General features: G+C 42.3%; 3 long non-coding RNA genes across 3 annotated transcripts; 1 reads left to right on the top strand and 2 right to left on the bottom strand.

Annotated features, from left to right (window-relative positions):
- Positions 1–4,882: 4,882 nt before the first annotated feature.
- LOC123388720 lies at positions 4,883–13,405 on the top strand. The gene is made up of 3 exons (XR_006603238.1): positions 4,883–4,961; positions 8,261–8,355; positions 12,905–13,405. It is a non-coding gene; the product is annotated as an uncharacterized LOC123388720 (long non-coding RNA).
- On the bottom strand, positions 10,549–15,004 carry LOC123388721. The gene is made up of 2 exons (XR_006603239.1): positions 14,853–15,004; positions 10,549–14,621 (listed from the first exon to the last, which is right to left on the bottom strand). It is a non-coding gene; the product is annotated as an uncharacterized LOC123388721 (long non-coding RNA).
- Positions 15,005–19,221: 4,217 nt separating this feature from the next.
- LOC123388712 lies at positions 19,222–20,247 on the bottom strand. Its single transcript, XR_006603214.1, has 2 exons — positions 19,976–20,247; positions 19,222–19,546 (listed from the first exon to the last, which is right to left on the bottom strand). It is a non-coding gene; the product is annotated as an uncharacterized LOC123388712 (long non-coding RNA).
- Positions 20,248–24,401: the final 4,154 nt, after the last annotated feature.

The raw sequence follows: 24,401 nt of genomic DNA, 5'->3' as shown, positions 1-24,401 counted from the left end.
AAAGCGATTTAAAGATAACAACACAATTAATACTTAATTAAAATATATGAAATGTTAATAATAACTTCTTGTATTTCTATATTAGCTCTTTCTGACGAGTAGAAGGTGTTTTAGAAATGCTATTCCACTACTCTCAACATTTCAAGGTGACTGTTGCCTCCTGTCAGAAAACACAAAGGAAATGGATAACTTTAGCAAAAAACAAACTTCAAGTAACAGAAGAATAGGAAGTCTGCAGACCTTAAGTCATAAGAAAAGTTCCTCTCCTTGCCCTGTTTCTCCCTAAATGCATCACAAATGCAGCCTCTTACTTCTAGAGCAAGGTGTTAAGCTTTCCTCTGTGCCTCCTACCCCAAGATGAGATATCCCTTTTTTGTTGGGTATGTCCTAACGTCCTATGCTTTGATGCAAGATGAAGGTAGGTGAAGAGATAATGAAGGGAACACATCCAATGGGTTTGCCAAACAACTCCTAAAAGGATAGTCTAACGCAGTGGGATATTATCCTAATCCATTCCACACAGCTCTTGAGGATAAAGGAGTGTATCACTAAATTTCAACATCCAGCAGTAGAGGGCAGCACTGCCCTTCTTTTGCAAAATGCTGAGCGCTCCTAAGAAAAATGACACTCTTGACCATCGTGTCATCGTGTCTGTGTGTTTACTTTAACCTAATGCTTTAGAAAAAGAAACTATTAGAGTCTTTTTCTTATTGTTTAGGTGATTAGGTAGAAAGAACGTCAGAGCCTGTATTGCCTTGAAGTAAATGGTGAAAAACACAGAATATGCTCAGGATATGGGTTCTGTCTAGCAAAGATAAACAGTAGCTTGACCCTGGGCAATCAGATAGGATTATTGTATGAACGGACCTAATTCTCCTGCACTTTCTGGGTAGAAGTCAATCTACTGAACTAGCAGGATGTGGTTTTAAAAATGTGTGTAATTCCTATGGTCTTAGCCAAGATAACTAATTTTAAATCAGGATTCGCAGATTTTATTTGGCTGTCTGTGTTAGATTTCCTCTCTATCAGACCTGGGTCAGATCAGACCTATCTCAACTATACCACTTGTATTATGATCTTAAAGAATGATGTCAGACATGATGGTAAGGAATGTCTTTCATGGGACCATAGTTGGCTAAAGGACTGTGTGTATATAGCAGTAAAACTGAAGGCTCGTGTACTAGTCCTCATTTTATTGCACTGTGATGGGAATTTCTCTGCCCAGTAGTAACAAGAAAAAAAAATCTTTTATTTTGTACTAAAAGTTACTTGATGCTCCTTGGCAAGATGACAGAGAGAAGAGAATAATCTTAACTTTAGCAAATACATAACCGTAGTATCCCTAGCACATTTGGGTTCTGCTCTAACCCTCAAAACTTCCTTGGCAGCAAATCTTCAGTGCTGATTCAAATCATTTCTACCAGGAGAAAGAGCTGGAAGACAGAGTCTAGTTCCCAGCTCTCTGTGTGAACTTGGAAAAATGATAACCTCTGAGCCTCTGTTTCCTCATCTGTTAAACAGAGATAATGCCTCTGAGATCCAGCAAAAGGGTCAATTTAGAAACCATTAAAATGCTTTGAACGCCATTGAAGTAGCTAATGAATATTTCTGTCACTGTAGCCCAAAGAGATTCCTGCCTTTTCTATAAATAAGATGGTGTGTCTTTTCCCCGCCTGTGGTGACATTATATTACCTGAGTTGGTTCGTTTTCACGGGTACTTAAGTTTTTCCTCCAACTAGACTGCTTGTGAGTTCCTTGAGAACTGAAAGTATCAACGGTACTTCCTGGTATCCTCTATGAGAATATATTTGGTACCTAATAAGTACTCAAATATGGGCTGCTTGATTAAAAGCAAAAACCACAACAATGCAGAATTAACTTTGTATTGAATCGTAGTAAACACACATACACACATAATGTAAAATTTACCATCTTGACCATCTTAAAGTGTGTATACACTATATGCGTATTGTGGAGCAACAGATCTCTAGAACTTTCTCATCATAGTTATTTCTATTTCAATTTAGTTATTCTTAATAACTGTCTTCCACATCTCATGATGTCCCAAGTGCTTCTCTATTGATTGGGCAAAAAAAAGGGAAAAAAATTACAGGACTGTCCCTCTGTGGCTAGAGATGTATGGAACAAGCTTATCAAGACTCCCACTCTTTTAAATCCTTTCTGCCCTCATTGAGATTCCACCTTAGTCTCTCTCTAATCCACAGATAAGGCATTTTCTACAAATTTGGGATCATAAGCCAGAAAGGGAGTGCCTCTGTAAAATGCTCCTGTAAAAATGTGTTCACAAGTCATTCACATCTAACATGTAATTAAACATTTGTATAAAGGAAACTATTACATTACAATAGCAACACTTGCCAACTATTTGGTTTTTCAGAATATGTGACTTTTGGTAATGACTGAAAATAAAGTGCTATTTTAAATCATTAATGGTATCATAGTAACACTTTAATTTAGCTGGTATGGGGAGGACTGGGAAAAGGTCCTTCAAAAAGACTCTGCTTTGGCTACCGGTCTATATGCTGTTAGGGCTCTCCCAGGACAGTGCGACAATATTGAACTCTCAGTATGTGGTTTTAGAAACTGCATCTTCTCAGCACAGAGTTTCATCTAAAGTTACTACTGATAATCATGTCAAATTCATTTGTGGTAAAAAGTTTGGTTTTCTCTTTTCCACCAAGTGAAAACAAAAATAAACTTTAGGTGGATTGAAGGTGTAAACATTTCAAGCTATGAACAAACTATGGAAAATAAAGGAGGTTTTTAAAAATGATATTAGGGTAGAAGATATTTTCTCCATCATGACATAATTTCAGAAGCCATAAAGATAAAAATTGCCTTTGTATGGCAATAGATACCATAAATAGAAATATGATGACTTGGAAAAATTGTCTGGAATATGTTTACCATGCGTATCACACCTGTTATATGCTCAGTGCTTCCTTGTATTGATAGAAAAATGAATTAAGGATATAAAGAATCAATCAAGACAGAATAAATACAAATGGCCAATAAACATACAAAAAAATCATCCTTATTACTAAATTGAAACCCCACCAATTCATCCATTTTTGTTCATTAGACTGATAAAAACTAAAAGTATTGGTAAATGATGTCATTGAGAATGCAGGAGAAAAGGCACTCTTGTGTGCTATTGGTGAGGGTGTTGACAGATGAAATGCTTTCTTACACTACATTTTGACAATATCACTCAAAATTAAAATGGACATATCATTTTACCAAGCAAGTTCTCCTCTAGGAATCTATCTGAATGAAGTTTATACAAGTTTGACAAGATAGACAGGTACAGAGGTAAACAGCTGTGCATTGCAGCATTGCTTTAATAGAAAAATACTAAGGGTGCCTGGCTGGTTCAGTCATTAAGCGTCTGCCTTCAGCTCAGATCACCATCCCAGGGACCTGGGATCAAGCCCCGCATCTGGCTCCCTGCTTGTCAGGAAGCCTGCTTATCCCTCTCCCACTTCCCCTGCTTCTGTTCCCTCTCCTGCTCTCTCTCTCTGTCCAATAAATAAATATTTTTTAAAAAGAAAAATACTAAATGACAGAATTTCCAACAAATGTGTCATTTTATAGTGTAAAAAAAATCAAGTTCTTACTCAAAACATAACAGATTTGAAAGAGATGTCACAAGGATACAAAATTAAGATAGTCTCTAACAATGATAATTAGAACAGGAAGAAAAATCATTGTCCAAAGCACTACAGATATTACCATTTAAAACTTCAGAAGTTATGAGGAACTACTTTCACTAAAGAGCAATGTTGTGTGCTATAGTTTAGAGTTAATCTGGAAATCGAGAGAACTATCAAAAATCACATATTAATAAAATAGTGATTTTTAAAAATATAAATCCCAGACTCTGTATCCCAGGACCTAAAGAAAACAGTTCCCAGCACCTAGTAGACAATAAATACTGGCTAAATGAATGAATGACAATGACACTTCCATTAGGGTTGTCCTAAGACTTGATGCAAAACTGCCTAAGGATTAGTGTTGATATATAACAAGTGTTTGGGAGATAAGAGTTCACTGCCTTCCTGGAGGCCTGTTGGTGCTTAATAATTGCCTGGCACATTATAAGAGTTTGTTTATTTAAAACTATGTATATAGTGCTTCCCATATGCCAGGTACTGTTTCAAGTGTTTTACAAACACTAACTCATTCAAATGACAAGAAGCTGAAGTAGCTGGTCTTATCATCCCACTTAAAAGATGAGGCAATTGAAGCAAAAAGCAATTGAGCAATTCCCCCAAGATGGCACCGCTGGACAATGGTGGGAATATGAACACAGAAAGTCTAGCTTCGGGTCCCTGCCCCACTGTGCCATATTTACTAGTCATGTGAGAAAAATTTATCCAATGAAAAAATGAATGTCACTGCTTTTAGAAATTATATTGTGTTTTTCATCTAGGGAGCTCAGAATATTTTATATCAAATCATACCTGAAAGTTAATCTTGCAACTTCCCTTTGAAGGAGAGCATATTTTAAAAACATTTAAAACGTATTATGAGTTTGGGGCGCCTGGGTGGCTCAGTGGGTTAAAACCTCTGCCTTCGGCTCAGGTCATGATCTCAGAGTCCTGAGATCGAGTGCCACATCGGGCTCTCTGCTCAGCGGGGAGCTTACTTCTCCCTCTCTCTCCGCCTGCCTCTCTGCCTACTTGTGATCTCTATCAAATAAATAAAATAAAATAAAATAAAATTATAAAACGTATTACGAGTTCATGAATTGTGTTTGAAAAGACCATGGGCGGGCCTTGTTCCTGGTGATGAAGTCACTATATTTGCTTTCTGATGTCACAGAATTTCCATACAACAGTTTAAAGTTCTGAGCATAAAGACACCTTGCTGTAGAAATGGAAGAGGCATAAAGGCTTACAGAGAACAATTATATAACAAGATCAAATTATTGAAAGGGGTAAGGAGGTGTGCGCTGCAATCTTCCACGTGACTAACTCATTGGCTCTCCTTTCCAATTGGATCTCTTCTTTCCAATTAGGAATACTTCTGCCTAAGGATTAGTGTTGATATATAACAAGTGTTTGGGAGATAAGAGTTCACTGCCTTCCTGGAGGCCTGTTGGTGCTTAATAATTGCCTGGCACATTATAAGAGTTTGTTTATTTAAAACTATGTATATAGTGCTTCCCATATGCCAGGTACTGTTTCAAGTGTTTTACAAACACTAACTCATTCAAATGACAAGAAGCTGAAGTAGCTGGTCTTATCTGTACTAGGCTTTGCAGACTTTATTTTTTCTTTTAAGATTTTATTCATTTATTTGACAGAGAGAGAAATCACAAGTAGGCAGAGAGGCAGGTGAGAGAGAGGGAGAAGCAGGCCCCCCACTGAGCAGAGAGCCTGATGTGGGGCTCAATTCCAGGACCCTGAGATCATAACCTGTGCCAAAGGCAGAGGCTTAAACAACTGAGTCACCCAGGCGCCCTTAGGCTTTGTACACTTCTTGAGAGATTTTTGTTTGTTTTAGTTTTAATCTAATTTAACTTCATCTCATAACATCATACCACTGTTTTTCATGATTTACTCATTCATATATTCAATTCATTTAATTAATATTTATTGATCATCTACTATTTGCCAGGCATAGCACTGGGTGTTAAGGATAACGTGAACAAAAACAGTCCTCGTCCTCATGGCTTCTCTAATCTGATGGGCAAAACAGATAACAAGAACACTGCATACATGAAATTATGAACATCACAGCCATGAGAAGGGCGACATACCTTTGTGGAAAAGGCACATGAGAGTATATGAAATGGGAAATGAATCTAGTTGAGGTCAGTTCTTTCCCTCTCAGAATGTTTCCTCCAGCATAGATACCATTCCTCTTCTACTTCCCATCTCAGCAGCACCTCTTAGATCCTGCAGCTCGCACATATTAATCTTCAATTTATAGAATCCATTTGACAGCTAATATATTGAAGAGAAAATGACCCATTAAAAATAATACCTTTATTACATCATTATTGCTTCTGGCTCTTTTGTTCCAAAAGACAAAAACAAAAAAGGTCACTTTTAAAAAATCTAATTTCCATTAGTAAGATGTATTTTTTAATTTGAAGAATGAATTGGTTTCATTAAATGATACATGAACATGCCCCTGTTTAGGGCATGGAATTCTAAGATGAGGGCTTCCTGGTTTAGCTGATGCAGAAGACAGGTTTCTTTGCCCTCCATCCTTCCCCACCTGTATTCCCTCTCCCTTCGCTTGTCAGTCTGATGACACCCTATGTTTGCTGCTGGATTGGGTTCCCATTGTATTTAGCTCATTACCATTTACCTACATGTTTATTAATCAGAGAGTGTGGTCCTTGGACAAGTGTGTGGACCGGTGGCTTCGGTGTCATGTAGGTGCTTCTTAGAAACGCAAAATCTCTGTCCCCACCCCAGACCTACTAAGGCAGGATCTGCATATAGAAAAGATCCCCAGATTTTTTTCTAAGCACATTAAAATTGAGAAGCATCATTTTATCCCTATTAGCTTCCAAGAATGTAAAATGGACAAGGTCATTCCTGCTCAGCCCACCTTGTTCACAGCTTTGAATTAAAGAGGCTCTGAGATTTCAAAAAGCAAAACAAAAGACACTTTCAAGAGATAAAAATGCTATGTAACTATTAAACATCAAATTTAACACTATTTATTTTCACCTAGACAAGCTGATGTATTAAACCTGTTTTAAGAGGAAACAAAGATTACTCCTGATCATTAGATGGACTCTGTTCCTATAAAAATTTGTTGCACTATCTTAAAATACCCCAGCGTTCTGTTCTGTTTTGTGTAATGTATAGATCAATGATCCTTGCTGCACATGAGAATTTTCCGATGTTTTTTCCTGAAAATCCAAAGCCTGAGCCCTACTCTCAAAGATTATCTGATTCAGTGGATCTGTGGTACAGCTTGGACAGATACACTTTTTAAAGTTTCCCCAGGTAAATCCAAGGTACTGCTAGGGTTCAGAATCCTTGACAGAAATAATAAGAGATGAAGAGAGTTAGACCTATGTAATAAACATAGAAGTAGCAACTGCAATGGTTTTTAGGAATACATTCTACAAGAATATGTGTGCAAAGATGTATGTGCACAGAGCCTTGTTGCAGCATTATTCTTTTTTTTTTTTTTTAAGATTTCATTTATTTATTTGACAGACAGAGATCACAAGTAGGCAGAGAGGCAGGCAGAGAGAGAGGGAGGAAGCAGGTTCCCTGCTGAGTAGAGAGCCCGATTCGAGGCTTGATCCCAGGACCCTGGGATTATGACCTGAACCAAAGGCAGAGGCTTTAACCCACTGAGCCACGCAGGCACCCCTGCAGCATTATTTGTAAGAACAAACGTATGGGAAATGATTTTAATGTCCATCAATTAGCAAATGATCACGTAAGCAGGACGCATCCGTATAACACAATAATACAATACTGTGCTAATGTTAAAGTGAATGAGGAAGACATACCTCCTGCCATGAGAATATCTCCAAGATACATACTATGAAAATTTTTAAAAGTTACCTAACAATGTGTGATAAATGATCTCATTCATGGGAAAAAACAAGTGTGCATATATATACATACATGGATATGTCACTGTTTAGAAAGATCACTGAAGGATACTTACCCATCTGCCGACAGTGGTTACCTCTCGGAATAAGCATGGGTGGTTAGGGGACTTACCACTCTGTAAACTTCTAAATATTTTACAAGAATGTATTCATGTGCTCCTTGTGTAAGTACTCAAAATACATTCCAGGGCTGCTGGCTGTCATACCATCCGTAATCCTGGATAATCGACTATTTAAACTAATTATTATTTTAATATCATAATCTTGAATATAATTGTACAATAAATAGTACAGTGGCTGACAAAAAAGAAAACAGATCTATAATACCCACACAACACAAACACGGCTGGGACATAGAGCATTTCTGGTATTTGACTTGTCACTTCTCAACTCTGAGATGACTGGAATTATGTCATTCGGACCCCTCAAGATCTCATCCCATTCGATGTTCTACTTGACACTGACTCTGAGGACCGCTCTAGTTCCTTGAGTTAAGAACCCCTCCAGGCAAGCGGATCCCACTTCTAGAAGGATCTCTATATTAGCATTCTGTAACTTCTCCCTTGTCCAGCCCTAGAAATCATGAAGGACAGAAGGCCGCCTACAGCTCAGCCTTGCTGAGAGCCAGGCCTCCTCCATTTTAGGTCATCGGGAAGAGCGGGCAGTAGTAGGAGGGCTGTGCGTCCTGTCTCAGGAAGAGTCTCCAAGCCGGCTGGGACAGCTCTTCCTCTTTGAAATGGTGAGTAAGCCCTGGAAGTGTGTAATGAGAGAAATTGCTTACGAATCTGTCCCTCTCAGCCCCAAGCCACTTCTTGCTCTCTCAGAGAAACAGGAGGATTTTACACTAATAGCATTGGGATAAAGTCAGCGTGGAGGCCGCTTGACAAAGAGCAAGCTTCCAGCCCTGAGTGGGGCCCTGCTGACAGCTCCTTAGAAACTGTCTCTCTCCCGAGCCCCCTTTCATTACTTCAAGTCCCAGAATCTGACAGAGTTTGATGGGGAAAACAAGGCAAGAACATCCCCTGCGGCAACCAAGTCCCCACCGATCACTCTGTGTCTGACAGACAGGGAGAGTCGATGTCACCTACAAAACGTCTCCCTCACCTGAGTCGAGTGTGCCCTAAGGAGCCCTGTGGGAAGGATCCCAGCAAGACCCACCTACCCCGACTTAGACTTCTCTGGAAAGAAAATTATTGTAACCAGACAGTTCCTGGAATCCAAATGCCCCCTCTAGTCCCCAGAAAAGTGCGTAACATCTCAGGACTCCAAGGCAGCTACGCTTTGATTTACGAAAGTCTTTTCCCGGGTTACACCCTCCATGTGGTCTTTGAGAGCTGGGGACCGTATGAGATCTGAGAAGTCAGTCTGCAATTCCGAGCAGAGTGTCTGGAACTCCAACCTTGCCAAATTACCAGGGGGTGGGTGTGAAGAAACCAAACGCCCTGTGCTTCAGACTGTGGTGAGAAAACATGCTGCGGGCTCTCCGACAGTAAATTCACCTCAGAAAGGGCTCTGAAGTTCGTTTAAAATGCAGATCCTGACTCAAAAGGTGGGGGGTGGGTCCAAGGAATCTGCATTTTACAAACTCTCTAGGGGAGTCTGGATGAAGGTGATCCCGGGACCCCACTTTGAGAAACACTGCTGCTACTGTGCCAGCACCTCCAGCCAGGGCTCGTAATGGCACACCTCTTGGCCAACAAATGTCAGCAGCTCTTTCCATTGGAAGTGGAGCCAACTGTCTCTAGGCTTCTCCTGCAGGTACCAAGAGTCCCCAGAGGCCACTCCCAGCAGAGAGGCATCGCCAAGACCCATCATTCAGAGCCTCCAGTAGAAGGCAACACTCAACAAAGAGCTGCTGAGCCCCCCACTGCCACATGGTCCTAGTAGCTGATTTGAACCAACTGATTTTTATTAGATCACGGGTTTTTTTTAACACCACTGTGCATCGGAATGACACAGGGCAGCTTGGTTAAAGTCCACGGACCCAGGCCCCATCTCAGAACCACCCTCAGGATGGAGCTGGATGAAGTGGTAGTTTAACAAGCTACCAAGTGATATAGATTTACTCCAGAGCTTTCTTTTCATCTCTAAGAAAAGCATCATAAAATTCCAGCCATGGCACTGCAAAAATTGAAATCTAAAACATTAATTTTTAAAAAGATTTATTATTTTAAAAAATATTTTATTTATTTATTTGACAGAGAAATAACAAGAGAGGGAACACAAGCGAGGAGAGTGGGAGAGGGAGAGGCAGGCTTTCCGCCCAACAGGGAGCCCGATGCGGGGCTCGATGCGCGGCTTGATCCCAGGACCTTGGGACCATGACCCGAGCAGATGCTTAACAATTGAGCCACCCAGGCATACCTATTTACTTATTTTAGGCAGGGGGTCTCCCAAAGCAGACTCCCTGCTAAGTGCAGAGCCCAGAAAATTCAGGGCTCTGTCCCAGGATCCTGAAATGGTGACCTGAGCCAAGACCAAGAATTGGCCACTCAACCAACTAAACTCCACTCTTGTGCCCAGAAATCTAAAACATCATTAACACTGAAAACAATTGGTTCTCCTTCTTTGCTCTTTTAATGTCCCTAATAATTTTCTACCCAAGTATTCAAATACTTTCCTAGAAGAAAATAGCTACTAGACCATATGACTTGCTAAGTACCAATATGCTGTGGTTTAAGAAAATCTATACTCAAAAATCCAAACTCAAAAAATCCAAAAGATTTTTATCATGACAAAAATATAGTAATAATAACTAATATTTATTCATTTCTTACTATTTGCCAGGTACTCCTCTAAGCATTTTTTGAATGTTAAAATAATGGGGCACCTGGTGGCCTCAGAAGAGCATGGGAGTCTTGATCTCAAAGTCATGAGTTCCAGCCCCACATTGGGTGTAGAGATTACTTAAATGAGTAAATAAAAGCTGAAATGTTAAAACAACTAGCATTTATTGACCATTTGCCTTGCAATGAAAAAGATTATTTCATTTGTCTATCATTTCACTTAAGCATATTAGATGGAGTAACAGAAAAGGACACTGAGGCACAAGCAAGTTAATTTACTTGTCAGACTTTGCACAGCTGTGAAGCAGTAAGGCTGTCTTTGAATCCAGAGACCAATTCTTAACCATTTTATCACCTTGTTCATGTTAATCATAATAGTGTTTTAGTCAACATATCCATCATAAGGCTAGTAAGTGCCAGTATTGGGGGTTATGTTCTAAGTACACAGTGACAAACAAGATGAATATGGCACTTGCTTTCACAGTGTCCATAATCTGCTGAACAATCCAAATGGGTAAACAAGTTATTCATTGCAGTGCGAGGAGCGCAGTACCAGGAAATCACGGGTCAGGGGATAAGACACACAGCCTAGTCCTGGAGGAGTAAGGAGTAAGGAAGTTTTCTCATGAAAAGCGAGGCATGACTGAACATCTAGAGGATGAGTATGATGAATTGGCCAAGAAAAGAGAAGGTGAAGGGAGAGTCAGGGCTGAAGAGAGCAGCTGCGACAGGCCTGGTGTTGAGTCCATGATGCAGTGCGTCAAGGATATGAAAGTGATGGAGCTGAGGGGAGTGATTTGGCCTCAACCGTTGACTTGTGAATCACAGGGAGATCGTAACACCCAGGGAAGGGAGAAGCCAGAGACCTTGGGATCACCAGCCTTCTGGGCTGGAAAGAGGAGGAGCCCCCAGAAGAGATTCAGGTTGTGGAAAACAATGAGATGTGACTCAATTTCCCCAAGACCACAAAGCTAGGAAGTGGCAAACACAGAATTCAAAATGTCTCTATCTTTCCAAAGCCATGGTCTTAACCATTATATCTCCTAAATATTGTTTTCCTTTTCTACCTAAAATTATGGTTGATATAAAAAATTTTTATTTATACATATTTTTCCAGTAGCTCATTTCTACCAAACAAAGCTAAAAACAAACAAACAAATAAACAAAAACTTGTCAAGAAATTGGTTTCCTGGATCCTTGAATTGAGTTAAGGAAGCAAACTCATGAAACAGGCTTCTCACTGCCTCCTCGTCTCTTTCCTGGTGTGCCCCAGGAAATCCCTTCGTTCTACCGAAGAATGTCTCCTAGGGCATAGCTATGTATAGCCCATGGGCAAAGGCTTAGGATTTCTCTTCAGAGGTCTGCCTGTGTGGCACCAACGCACTTGTACAAATCCAGGAAACATTCAGGCATCTGGAATTCTCCAAGGCACAAACCAAACATTAGTAATAATCTTGTTCCCCACCACATGTGTGTCTTCTCCAAAAGGCAGATTAACGAAAACTCTGGCTGCTTTAGTTAACTATTTATTATTTTATTAAAGCAATACATATATATATATGTGTGTGTGTGTGTGTGTGTATATATATATATAAAATTAAGTGCAGAATATACAACAGTTCAGAAGTTATAGAGTGAAAATAAATTCTCACATTCTCCTGCCTGCCTGTCTCTTCCACTCCATTGCCTATAACCCCATTCCCAGAACACGTGAAGGTGACGTTCTTTTTTTAACCCGTTCTCCACTGATGGCTATTTGTATTCTTTCTGGGGATTTTTTGGCCTGCTCTTACTCTACAGAGCATGAGGGCCCCTAAAAGAATGTTGTTTGGCCTCAACTTTGGACCGATCATTTCTCTGAGTTTGCCATTGTTTGTCCTTACATTTCCTCCCTTTTTGAGCTTGGTGGATGCTTCTCTCCTGCTGTTCCTTCTAATCAGACTCCTACTCAGTGTAAGTTATGTTTGCTGCTTTAAAGATCTCCTTACAGAGTCTAGGACACTGGAGGAGGTAGGTTCAGCAAATAAACAAACTATTGTCCTAACTTTACGTTCTTATTCTAGAGGATTTTGGAGACACGGGAAAGAGTTCACTTGTTATCTGGGAATCAGCTTCAAAATCTCCTTAGGTTTGAACTGCGCTTTTCATTTCCTTTCAAAGAGCACCCCAGACAGAGTTGGACTGACTGTATTTAAAGTGAAGGCATAGCCTACAACTTCCAAGAGATTTACGTCTTCTACAGTGTGTTGGGAAGCAAAATTAACCGAGGAAACAATTAGAGTGCAGCTGAGTGTTAATTATGTGATTATGTGTTAGGAGTGCCTGGGTGACAGAGTTCAGGGAAGACAGAGCTGGCAGAGTTCTCTGCCTTCAAGGGGAAAGCTCTCTGAGCTGGGATAGGAGGCAGGAGATGACATTCAGAGAAGTCTAGGCAGAAGGTGGAAGGCTTTTCAAGTACCTGGTAACAGTTCATACTTTTTTTTTAATCTGACCCTTTTTTAGTTTTTGTTTAGGATTTGCCGACCCACGTGAGAACCTTAGCTTGACGAGGGCGAGGACCATGCCTTGCTCACTCCTGGATCCCTGGTTCCTGCAACAGTGCCTGACACATGGCAGAAGGCCCATGGGTACAAGAACTGACGAATGAATGAGCACATGACCCTGGGGTGTGCGAGGAACTGTGGGAAGAATCGCCCTGTCTGGGAAGAAGTGTGTGTCCTTGAGGAGTGGGGGACTCTCCAACAGACCAGCAGATGGGGCCCTAAGTAGGCCTGCATGGGATTCAAACCACGGGGCAGGTGAACCTAGCTGAACAGAGTATGGGCACCACTGACAACTGCCAAGGACGACTCTGTATAGAGTGCAACAGGGGACTTGAATCTGAAATTAAACTAAAGCACAAACTAAACAAAATTGTTCTGCACTGTGCTTGGTCAGCCAACAGCTATGCTTAAAAAAGAAAAAAAGATCTGTTCAGTTCTTGTTAAGATCACAGTAAAATGTTAATGGGATCACAAGACTTTTATGAATATCTTCAACGATCACCTTCACCTTTAAGCAGATAGGTTCATCGCCTCATATTGAACCAGTTATCTAGTAAAAACTATCTTGCTGTTGTCGTTCACCCATAAACTGTTGTTCTGTAGATCTTTTCTGTCTCATACTCGCACCATTGATTATTGGACCTAAATGCAGTGCCTCACATTCATGGTACATCCTATCTTATTGATTTTAGACTATCTTTCACCTTATGGAATTCATTTTAAACCTTGATCCTATCATCAATCACAGTATTCCTCTTAGCTGGGTGTAATTCATATGTGTGATCTGCAATCCCCCAAGGTCTGGGATGCCTGGAGGTAATTTCGAGAGCTCTAAGGGGGGGGGGGTGTCTACCAGGGGACACACCACCAGCCAAGTATAAGAAAGAAAGATGTATTCACAGACCTGTACCCCTGGGGATAAAAATATATGTTTATGAAAAATAAAAAATTAAAAAAAAAAAAAGAAAGAAAGATGTGCGGCCCTATGACTGCAGATACAGGGCACAAAACAGTGGGGGGGGGATGAGTGTGGGCCTGGGAGGGAATAACTGCTAGACCTCCCTCCAGGTTAGAGCAAACCGAGTCAGACTCTCCAGTGGACGCAACCCACAAAGGGTTTCTTCTAGGAAGAAGCATTTTAGAAGTAAAAGTTGGTGGGGGGGAGTAGCTTGACCTGTTTTGAAGCAGGCAGGGAGGGGAAGGGGCATTTTGGTCCCTTTGGAAGCCAAACTTGGGGGGGGGGGTGAGAAAAGGATGAGCTCCTCCCTCCCTGCTGGGCGGGCTGCTTTGACTATCCTTCCCCTCCAGCTCTGGCCAAGAGATCCCGCTTTGTGTGTAGGATGCTTCTCCCCCACTTAGTCACCCTGCAGGTTTTTCTCTGGAACTCTGCATCCCCGAGTCTCCTACGCGCCTCTCCCGCACTCCGCCTCTGCTGTAAAAATCAGTTCCTACTGGCTTCCCTCTCCAGTTAAGGGTACACGTTCCATCTGCTCCCGGCTCGGCTCGCACACCCTCCCGCCGCACCGCTGCCCGCTCCCCTGCCTCCCCCGCTCCACCCCCTCCCCACGAACGCTATCGCCTCCAGCAGCTCAGGAGCACAGATGTTTTCACCCTGCCGCGGCAGCACACGGGTATTTTCCCAGTGTCTCTGTGTGTCTGCTCCAGGCACCGTCTCTCTGGGGAGGGAGAGAGTAAATGTTTTCATTCCAAACCCTCAGGGTCAGGTCTTGTTTGTCTAAACTGTGTTTGTTGCTGTAATTATCAGATTAGCTGATCTCTGGCAGCAAGTTGGGGGTCGCGGGGGGGGGGGGGGCGGAGAAGGGGGGGAGCATTAACCCTTTTGGGTTGGTTGCCTGTGCTCGGTCATGGGAATCCCTTTGGGGGGCAGCAGTCATTTTTCTTCTAACCTGAACGATTTGGCTAGAATTCTTTTTTGCCAGCCCTAAGAGGCCTCAGGAAGTCTCTGTTAGTCCAACCATCCAGTGGGCTCCACCGCTGGGATCCAAAAGGCATTTAGCAGAGACGCGCGGGGTTGAAAGGCCATCTCTCCCGGGATCTGCTGGGAAAAAAAAGAAAGGGAGCTTAAGGAGGATCCGGATAAGTAACTCAACAAAGGGTATGGGTGTCTCTCAGGCGGAATAAGGAAACCAGGAGTATGCGAGGGATGGCTTCAGCTTGTTCACCCACCTCATTCCCCCTAGCATAAATACAATGAGACTACCGGGCCCCATTTAGGTTTGTTTTGGGATTCTCTGTTGTTCTGAAGAATATCAAGATCATTTTTCACCACCGCTATTTAAAAAAAAAAAAAAAAAAAGACAACAACTCAGCAGTCTCACTGGTTAAGCCATTCCCAAGCCTTTGTCATCAGACTCAAATGGCTGGTCATGTTAAGGCTTTCTCATCTGCATCTCATCTCATTCAGCACCACTGAACTCTCTGGTCTCCAAAGATGCCGTAGACAGAGATTGCTCTCTCCTCTCAACACCAAGAGGAACAACTCTTTTGCATTTTTATTATCTTTTACAAACGAATAAATCTCCCCAAAAGTAGTGAATGCTCTTTGAGGACAAGAACCCTGCATGTTGGTCACCTGGTTGAGGATCTAAACGCATCAATAACAAGTGCTTAGTCAATTCCTGTTGATGGCATTTTTCTAAATGTTCTTTCCACTTCTCACCTCTGTTCCTTTCTGCTTTGTGTTTGATTTATTTTGTTAGTTTGATTGTTTACGAATCACTTATTCCTAGAGTGGTCTTCCAATTTATGTTCATCAACTTAGTTCCTCCTCTTCATTCCAAGTACACACACACACACACACACACACACAGAGGGATAGAAGGAAACTAACATTTACTGAGAGTCTATATACTCAGCACTATGCAAACTTATGCTGCGTGCTCTCCAAATATCTTGTTTGAACCTCACATTGGTCTGTGAGAGAAGTGCTGTTACATGGAAGGAGTGTTAAGTCACATGCATGAGATTCCACAGTTACAAGGGGGATGATGAAGATTCAGGCCCTGATGAGTGTGACCCTAAAATCCATACAAACCCCATCTTTCTAGTTAGGAAGTGGAGAAAAGTGCAGACAATTTAGGAAAACACACTTTTGCCCAAAACCTAATTAAAAATCAACCAATCTGTCTTCAGTACTTTTTCCCAACAAATACAACTATAATTATATCTATATTAAAAAATAAATGAAACTCAAACCCAATAAACATTTTGAGCAATAAGTCTGTACAATCAAATAGTTTGGGAATAGCCTTAGCATTAGTGATAAGTTGAATTTGGTTCATCTATCCCTGTCCATTCCGTTTATAAAGCGGTCATTATTTGAAGGCAACTATAATTTTAAATTGTTCTATGTGTCCACACGCTGATGCACCAAACTCATTTTAAAAAGAGAAAGAAAGAGCGAGCAGCTGCTAGCATAGAATATTCCCATGTCCTGAGAGCACAAAATCTTTCCTGTCTATGAATGCTGCCAGACCTCGTTCCAAATGTGGATGGGACAGAGGCTCTTGGGAAGAAATGTTCACAACCAGAACCGGACAGGAGTTTCCATATTGTGCTCCTGGGCTGTCCCAGAAGCAAAATTTAGATGGATTTCCATGGAAACAGATAGCCAGGGATCCAGCTTACTTTTCTCCTGCCAGAGAGGTGTCCGTTCGACATGCAGCCAGCTAAGACACTTATCCATCTCCTTTTCTACCCAAAGGTCTCCTCTCCTCTTCACTGCTGCTTGTATCCTTCACCTTAAGCCATCCGAGGAAAAAGAGCCAGCAGATCTTGAATAGTTCAAGTGAGCTGTGTTTGTCAGTTGTTCTGGTAGAAGCCAATGGCAGTGAGGTCAAAATGATTGTTTGGTTTCCCAGCCAGAAATCTCACTCTTACTGGGGAAGAAAACTCACTTGGCTACGTTAGAAAACTTCTAAAGTAGACTGGGAAATGAAAGGAGAGATGCTACAAAGGCTGAAAAGGAATTCAAAGAGGAGTATATTGTAAAAGATAAGAAGGCAGGAAAAATAGAAAGGTGATTTGAGCACCTTATGGCAGAGTCCTCAACATATGGAAAGCAAAATGAGGCAGTGTTTGAACAAAAGAATCTCAGGTTCATAAAATACCTTACTTGATCCTGGATCTGAATGGTGAGCTTGTTGTTATTAAGACCTTTAAGATCCCTTTCTTGCCACTAATAGCTGTGTGACCTTCAGTAAAACACTTACCCTCTCTGGGATGTACCTATAAAGTTGGGGCTTGGAGCAGATGACATGGAGATGCCTTCTCTCGTTGATGTGCCATTACATTCTAGACCCTTTTAGGAAAGCAAAGAGGAGAAGTTATTTAGAGAAATCAAATTTTCTTGATTTCATGTATACAAAATGCTTAGAATAATGCCTGGCACGTAGCAAGTGTATAGAAGTGATAGCTGTTACTACTATGCCTGATGATGAGGCTGATGAGAATGAATCCAGGTGCTACAAATACTTTTTTATCTCCCCCATCTGTAAATTTCAAAAAGACAAACAGCCTGTACTCTGATAACTTTAAAGCCCTTTCTCTTGCAAAGAACTGATTGGAGGGGAATGACCTGTGGCTACTGAGAATGAAGACTAATTGTCAGTCATGGAGGGATAGTTTGCTAAGCAAACCACCACCATGACCAAACATGAGCATGTTTTCTTTGAAAATTCAGCTTTCTTACTTGGCCCTCAAAGCGACCCAGGCTGCCTTGGAAACTAGTGAGTGTCCCCTTCCCTGGATTCAGGGATGCAGAAATCAGGTGATGCAGTGAACTACACTGACTCTGAAGAAGCTCTCTGCCAAAGCCTCTGTAATTCCAAAGCAAAGTCAACCAAGAATTACAAAGTTTCCCAATGCTTGTGGGCTATAAAGTAGCTGAGATTGGGTTTCAACCAGAATATCTCGTCCCAAACGAGGATAATATCAATGGCATAGCACCGGCCTGGCATGATTCATGGAACACGGTCCCAAGCAAAACTGTAGTTCATTCTCTCTTGTCAATGCTGCAACTGAAAATTGAAAGCACTAAGGGAATAACAGAGCCACACAGTAAGAGAAGGGACAAACCCAGAGCTCTGGATTTTTCCTAGCTCTTTCTCTCTATGAAGAGATGGACTTGTCTTGGGCTGAAGTTGAGTGGAAACTCGTCTGTGGCGTTAGAGCAAGATGAATAGCGGGTAAGACAGAAAAGTAAATAAATAACCAGAACAGAAGGGCAAAAGGGCAGGAGATAGAGAGTTGAAGAGGCAAAGGGAGAGAAAATAAGGAAGTGAAGGGACATTAAAAAAACAAAAGGCTGTGCTCGGAATAAGAGTTGTAGAGAGACATTTCATAAGGAAGAGGGGTTGCAGAGAAAGATGGTAAGATGCGTCAGGTACTAAGAAATCTAAGCAGGATAGAGTGAGTGGGGTAAAAAGAAATAAAGAAGTCTGTTATAATTTAACCAAGTTTATCTAGTGAGAGTATACAGAGGAGACACTCACTGTCTGTGCGAAAGAAATTCTTAGCCAGGAACCTCAGGATCGGGAGAAGAGATGGCCTGTCTGCTGCCAAGGATCTCAGCCTGTGCAACACAACACTGGTCCGTTGTCAGCACGGTAAGAAGGCAAAGCTTCTGAGGAGCCACCTAAGAGCCTTAACCCTGCCTGTCTCTGGAAGGCTCTCTTCCTCCCTCCTTTCAACTCTCTCCTGTTCCCTTCTTCTTTTTTTTTTTTTTTTTAAGATTTTATTGTTTATTTGTTTGACAGACGAAGAGCACAAGCAGGCAGAGAGGCAGGCAGAGAGAGAGATGGGGAAGCAGGCTCTCTGGTGAGCAGAGAGCCCGATGCGGGGCTCGATCCCAGGACCCTGGGATCATGACCTGAGCTGAAGGTAGAGCTTTAACCCACCGAGCCACCCAGGTGCCCTCCTGTTCCCTTCTTGACATCAGTTACCATCCTCACTGACTCAGGGGTAGCGGGGTTGGTCAGGAGAACCTTTAATGCCTTCCAACCCTCTGAGTCAAAAATTCTCCATTTTTTGCTTTCATATTTCTTTCTTCTTTCTATTGATGCTGTTGCCTTTGTCGGGCTCTGGGGTTCAGGGAATAAGTGAGGAGAAGCCTGGGGGCAGGGACAAATCACATGACCGCTGAACTGTACAGCTATTGCTCAGCTATCACTTTTCTTCTGGCAGAAAAAAGCAAAAAGAGTGGATTCCAGAAAGATTGCTTGTTATCAGTTATTAGACACCCCTAGAAGCGGAAGCCATGTTTCCAAACAGGTAATTTATTTTATTAACAACAATAACAATGAAGAACTAAGTAACTTAACGAGTACTTAACAATAAAACCATAGAACCTGCCCTTGAGGGGCTCCCAAGCCAGAAGTGGTAGCCCTAAGTCTTGACAGTTCCATAGTGCTCCATAAACAGTTCCATAGTTCCATGGTGCTCATCACTGCCCGGTCTGAAGCACCAAGGTGCTGGGTGTGGTGCTGAGCTGGCGACAGTCATCACGGTATTTCATTTTCAGGACAACCCAGTGAGGCAGGTGCTGTTGTCATCCCCACTTTATGCATGAGGAAGTGGAAGCCTGAAGATTAAATGATCCAACTGTGACAACCTGTGACAGACTGGGATTCAAACTGTGCTTGGAGGCACTTTACTAGACCGCCTTCCAGAGTCCCCTTTCTGCATCCACCAAGATCCTTTGACTGACTCAAGATTGACTGCAAGAGGAGTGAGGTCCCCAGATGTATCTCACTCCTATTTCAACACTCATTTCGAGGATTCACGCTTGAGAGCCACTCCCATGAGCCCTTTCTCACTGTTCACCTGTGATCCAACCTGCTTTAACCTGTCTGTGTTTTTACCTGTCTGAACCCGCAGATGCCCACACTTAGGGATCCTTGGCCCAGGTTCCTCCCTCTCGCCACCCCCACCCCCACCAATCCATCCACAACCCCAACTACATCAAGCCTTCCCGGCAAAGGTGATATTACCCTCAACTAACTGCACGTACCTCTGACCTTTGGGGCTCCTACTGGTTGCCTGTCCTCTTCATAAATTAAATTAATGGCTCAAGGAACATAAACCTCCTTCAAGACATGAAGGCCTGTTCTTGAGAATGTTGTCCTCCAATCCAAGGCATGGTGTCTTCTTTACAAGTACTTTCTGGGGGCGCCTGGGTGGCTTAGTGGGTTAAGCCTCTGCCTTTGGCTCAGCTCATGATTGCAGGGTCCTGGAATTGAGTCCTGCATCAGGCTCTCTGCTCAGTGGGAGCCTGCTTCCTCCTTTCTCTCTGCCTGTCTCTCTGCCTACTTGTGATCTCTCTCTCTGTCAAATACATAAATAAAGAAAATATCTTTAAAAAAAAAAAAAAGACAAAGAAAGAAACAAGTACTTTCTGCCCATAGCAAAGTCCAATAAAAACCTCCGCCAACCATAGAAGACTCAATCTCACAAAACAGGCTGAGGGTTGCTGGGGGGAGAGGGGTCGGGAGAGGATGGTGGGGTTATGGACATTGGGGAGGGTATGTGCTATGGTGAGTGCTGTGAAGTGTGTAAACCTGGCAATTCACAGACCTGTACCCCTGGGGATAAAAATACATTACATGTTTATTAAAAATTTTTTAAATTAATTTTTAAAAAGTAAATTAAAAAAAAAAAGAAAACCTTCACCTGGGCTCTCTGCTCATTTCAAATTTGAAATCACTAGCTTTGAGAGATCACCCACAAAGCATTCATATAACCAGGATTTGGGGAATAACAACTATTAATACAGTGATTACAAGTCACATTATCAGTTTTATGTCCTCTAATAATACTTTCTTAGCCCAGTTTGAGGATTACAATTGTCTGAAAACAAGAATGTAATATTAAATATTATAGTTTAGACTTTCATTTTGTAAGATCAACTTTCCCATTCCTCCAACCCCCCCACAACCCTGCCTTCCCCACTTCCTCCAGGCATCCAAAATGGTACAACCTATAATCACAGGGCCTGGTATCCTATAAATACTCAGTAAATATTAACCAACTGCTGTCTAAATGAATTAATCTATTACCTGCTGGTATAAATGCTTTTCCTGTCTCTTGAATTCAAATCATTTCCTCTCCTTTCACTAACGCGGGCATTCATGCATTCAGTTCAAACACTTGTTTATTTAGGGCTATCATGGCCTCCACGAATGTGCCGCTTCGTCACAGTGCAAGACAAGATGAGAACAAATACGTATATGACGGCCACTGTGATGAGGAAATGGAAAGAGGGGGGGCCCCTGACCACCCACACCTGCGTTTAAAGGCTGCCTCATCGGTGTAATAGGGGCACTGACACCTAGAGCACAAGGTCATGGATAACAGTGACCATTTGGGGATGTTACTGAGTGCTGTGTGTATTTACCTCATCAGTCCTCCCTGCTACCCAATATAAGAGGGAAATGGGATGTGGAGCGGTGGAATGATTTGCCCAGCATGACATCTCACCGCCAGCGGTGGACGCTGCTGGAACCTGAACACGCTCTTAAGTCTTCCTTACAACACCCTGTCTGCAGGCATGCCCTCACGCTGTGCTGCTCTCACACCAGCGCTCAGTTTTTATTTTGTTTTATTTATTTATTTTTTTTTAAAGATTTTATTTTATTTATTTATTTGACAGGCAGAGATCACAAGAAGGCAGAGATGCAGGCAGAGAGAGGGGAGGAAGCAGGTTCCCCGCTGAGCAGAGATCATGACCCGAGCCGAAGGCAGAGGATTTAACCCACTGAGCCACCCAGGCGCCCCAGCCTCAGTATTTTAGTTTCCTTTACCATCACCCCCCACCCCACCCAAAGAGGACAATAGGTTCCAAGTATCATGTCACTTGAATGCTGGAGAGATGTGAAGGTTCTGGCTCTAGGAGCAATGGTCCATTTGGCCCCTGGACCTACTGTTGGCCCAGGAAGGATGAACGAGTCCGAATTTGGCTACCTTCCCCTTGAGGAGATCTGGGAGTGCATATGGGGCATAGAACTACAGCCGGATCAACCCTGAGCCACTCTGGAAGGACTCCTTCACATCATGAAAAAGGTCCCCCTACAGTCAGGACATCTACTTTGATGGTTTTGTCTGTCCTGATTGCAATTTGGTTTGGTTTCATCTTAAATTCACAGTAAACTTTTGTGTTTTACTTTACTTTTGACAAATGTTCTTGTTTCTCCTCAAAAGAGGGAGGAAGGGGATCTGTCTCTATCCAGGCTGTCTCAAGGTGAGGACGGAAGTGTCCTTTGGGTTAGATGTGGTGGTGGCTGCTGGAGAGCTGGGGGGGGGGGGTGTGCCGGGAACTGGGTTGCAAGAGAGGGGAGCCAGGGGATGTGAGTCAAAAAAGTGTGATGACTCCTTTCTTACTGCAGGGGATCCCACTGCCAGCTCTCATGGGCAGGCTTCCCAGTCCCCACAGAAGGTAGTCAGTGCTCCAGGGGGTCAGAAATAAGATAGCTAATGCCTTGGAGTAGAAGGAAAAGACAGGGTGCAGGCAGTAGAGAAAGAAAGACATTCCACAGCTTTGGAGCCAAAGACACCACGTGTGAGATTTGATTCAGTTACCTAAGCTCTCTGGGGGCCCCTGTGTATAACGGAGACGATCCCCCCACCTTTCAGAGAGGCTGGGCAACCCGGTGCAATTATGTTCATAAAGAGCCTGGCAGGGGAGGTACCCCTTGAGCAAGCACCTAGGGGGAAATACATCATTCGTGCTACAGCCCAATAAGTGGTACAATTTGGCTTTTGCTGAATCTTACCTAAAATGGTGTTAAGCAAAAATTAACCAGTTAGTCTATTTGGGAAAGAAAAAAAGGCTGCAAAATTTTTAACTTTGTTGTTTGAGAGGGGAAACATGGAAAGGCACATCTTAGAAAAGAAACTGCATTGTAAATCTAGAATGAAATCTAGAGTACCTCAATGGAAAGCCTTAATTTAACCATTAAAAAAAGAAGTCCAGATGCCTGAGGTGGAAAACCATTTTGCTGGCCATTCAAGTAAGATGTTAATAGTAAGAACAGAAAAGAGGTGTTTTTTTTTTTTTTTTTTTTTTTTTACCTTTTTAAAAAAGATTTTATTCATTTATTTGACAGATCACAAGTAGGCAGAGAGACAGGCAGAGAGAGAGGGGGAAGCAGGCTCCCACCTAGCAGAGAGCCCGATGTGGGACTCAATCCCAGGACCCTGGGATCATGACCTGAGCCAAAGGCAGAGGCTTTAACCCACTGAGCCACCCAGGCACCCCAGAATAGAGATTTTTAAAGAATGATGGTGAAGATAAGGTTAAAGAAAGGAAAGCCCACATGTGACTCCTTTTTTAAAAACTGTGGTAAAATACGTGTAACATAAAACTTACCATCTTAACCATTTTTAAGCATACAGTTCAACTGTGGTAAGTACCTTCCCATTGTCACTGAACCCACCATTAACCACCACCCATCACTGAGCCTCTTCTTCCCACACTGGAACTCTGTCCCCATCAAACACTAACTCCCCATCTGCCCCTGGCACCCACATTCTCTGCCCATCCCTAGGAATTTGGCCACTCCAGCTACCTCATGGTGGAGTCATACGGTATGTGTCCTTTTGTGTCTGGCTTATTTCACTTAGTATAATGGGCTCCCAACTCTTAAGTTACAAATATCTATCTACTTAAGATAGATAGATAGTTATCTAGACATAGATATAAAGATATTCTGAAATCATTTGCAAAGTGATTTAAATAAACTCAAAACACAGATCCTACCATGTGGGCACGATAAAATGCCAATTTCCATATGGAAGAAAAATGCAGATGGCTCTTCCCAGACCTGGAGGAAAGAGTGGATGCTGATGAAATGTGGACCCAGTGAAACCCCAAATGCAGTTTTGGGGACCAGAGACCTCTGTGCCTTTCTTAAATTCCTTTTTGTTGCCACAACATGAGTCCAAAGGAGAGTTGACCATAATATTCATAGCATTTCCCTTTATGTGTCCTGTAGGGTCATTATTACTGCTTCCTAGAATGGTCATTCCAGCTGGTAATCAGCAGGCAGATGGTCAGTTAAACAGATCATATTTACTAAGAACTTGCTATGTGCCAGCCACAGCCAACAGCTTAAAGTGGACAGTTTTAAAGAGGAAATTATAGTGAGCACCAGAGTCACCTCCCATCTTTTCTCCTTTCTTTCCCAGAATATGAAACAGTTGTGAAATTTAGAAGGGCTGAGTCTTCCTTCAGCTCTTGGAATGAACTTTGGTTTAAGTGAATCAGTAAAGTCCTTCACACTGGCCATAGTGTGATTGGTTTAGGACTTGGTCCATGCCATAATTATAGCTAATGAGACATGGTCACGGAGGTGAACCGAGAAGCACAAAGTCTCAGACATCCCACGCTGAGAAAATAAACAGTCTTAGTATGAAGGTAACACTATGGACATCAAAGTCCT

The sequence above is a fragment of the Mustela putorius genome, unplaced genomic scaffold (assembly GCF_011764305.1).
Source record: "Mustela putorius furo isolate JIRA1106 unplaced genomic scaffold, ASM1176430v1.1 tig00003909_pilon_pilon_pilon, whole genome shotgun sequence".
In the NCBI taxonomy this organism is placed as follows: domain Eukaryota; kingdom Metazoa; phylum Chordata; class Mammalia; order Carnivora; family Mustelidae; genus Mustela; species Mustela putorius.
The sequence above is the reverse complement of the archived record's forward strand: the minus strand, read 5'-3'. Positions and strand labels throughout refer to the sequence as shown.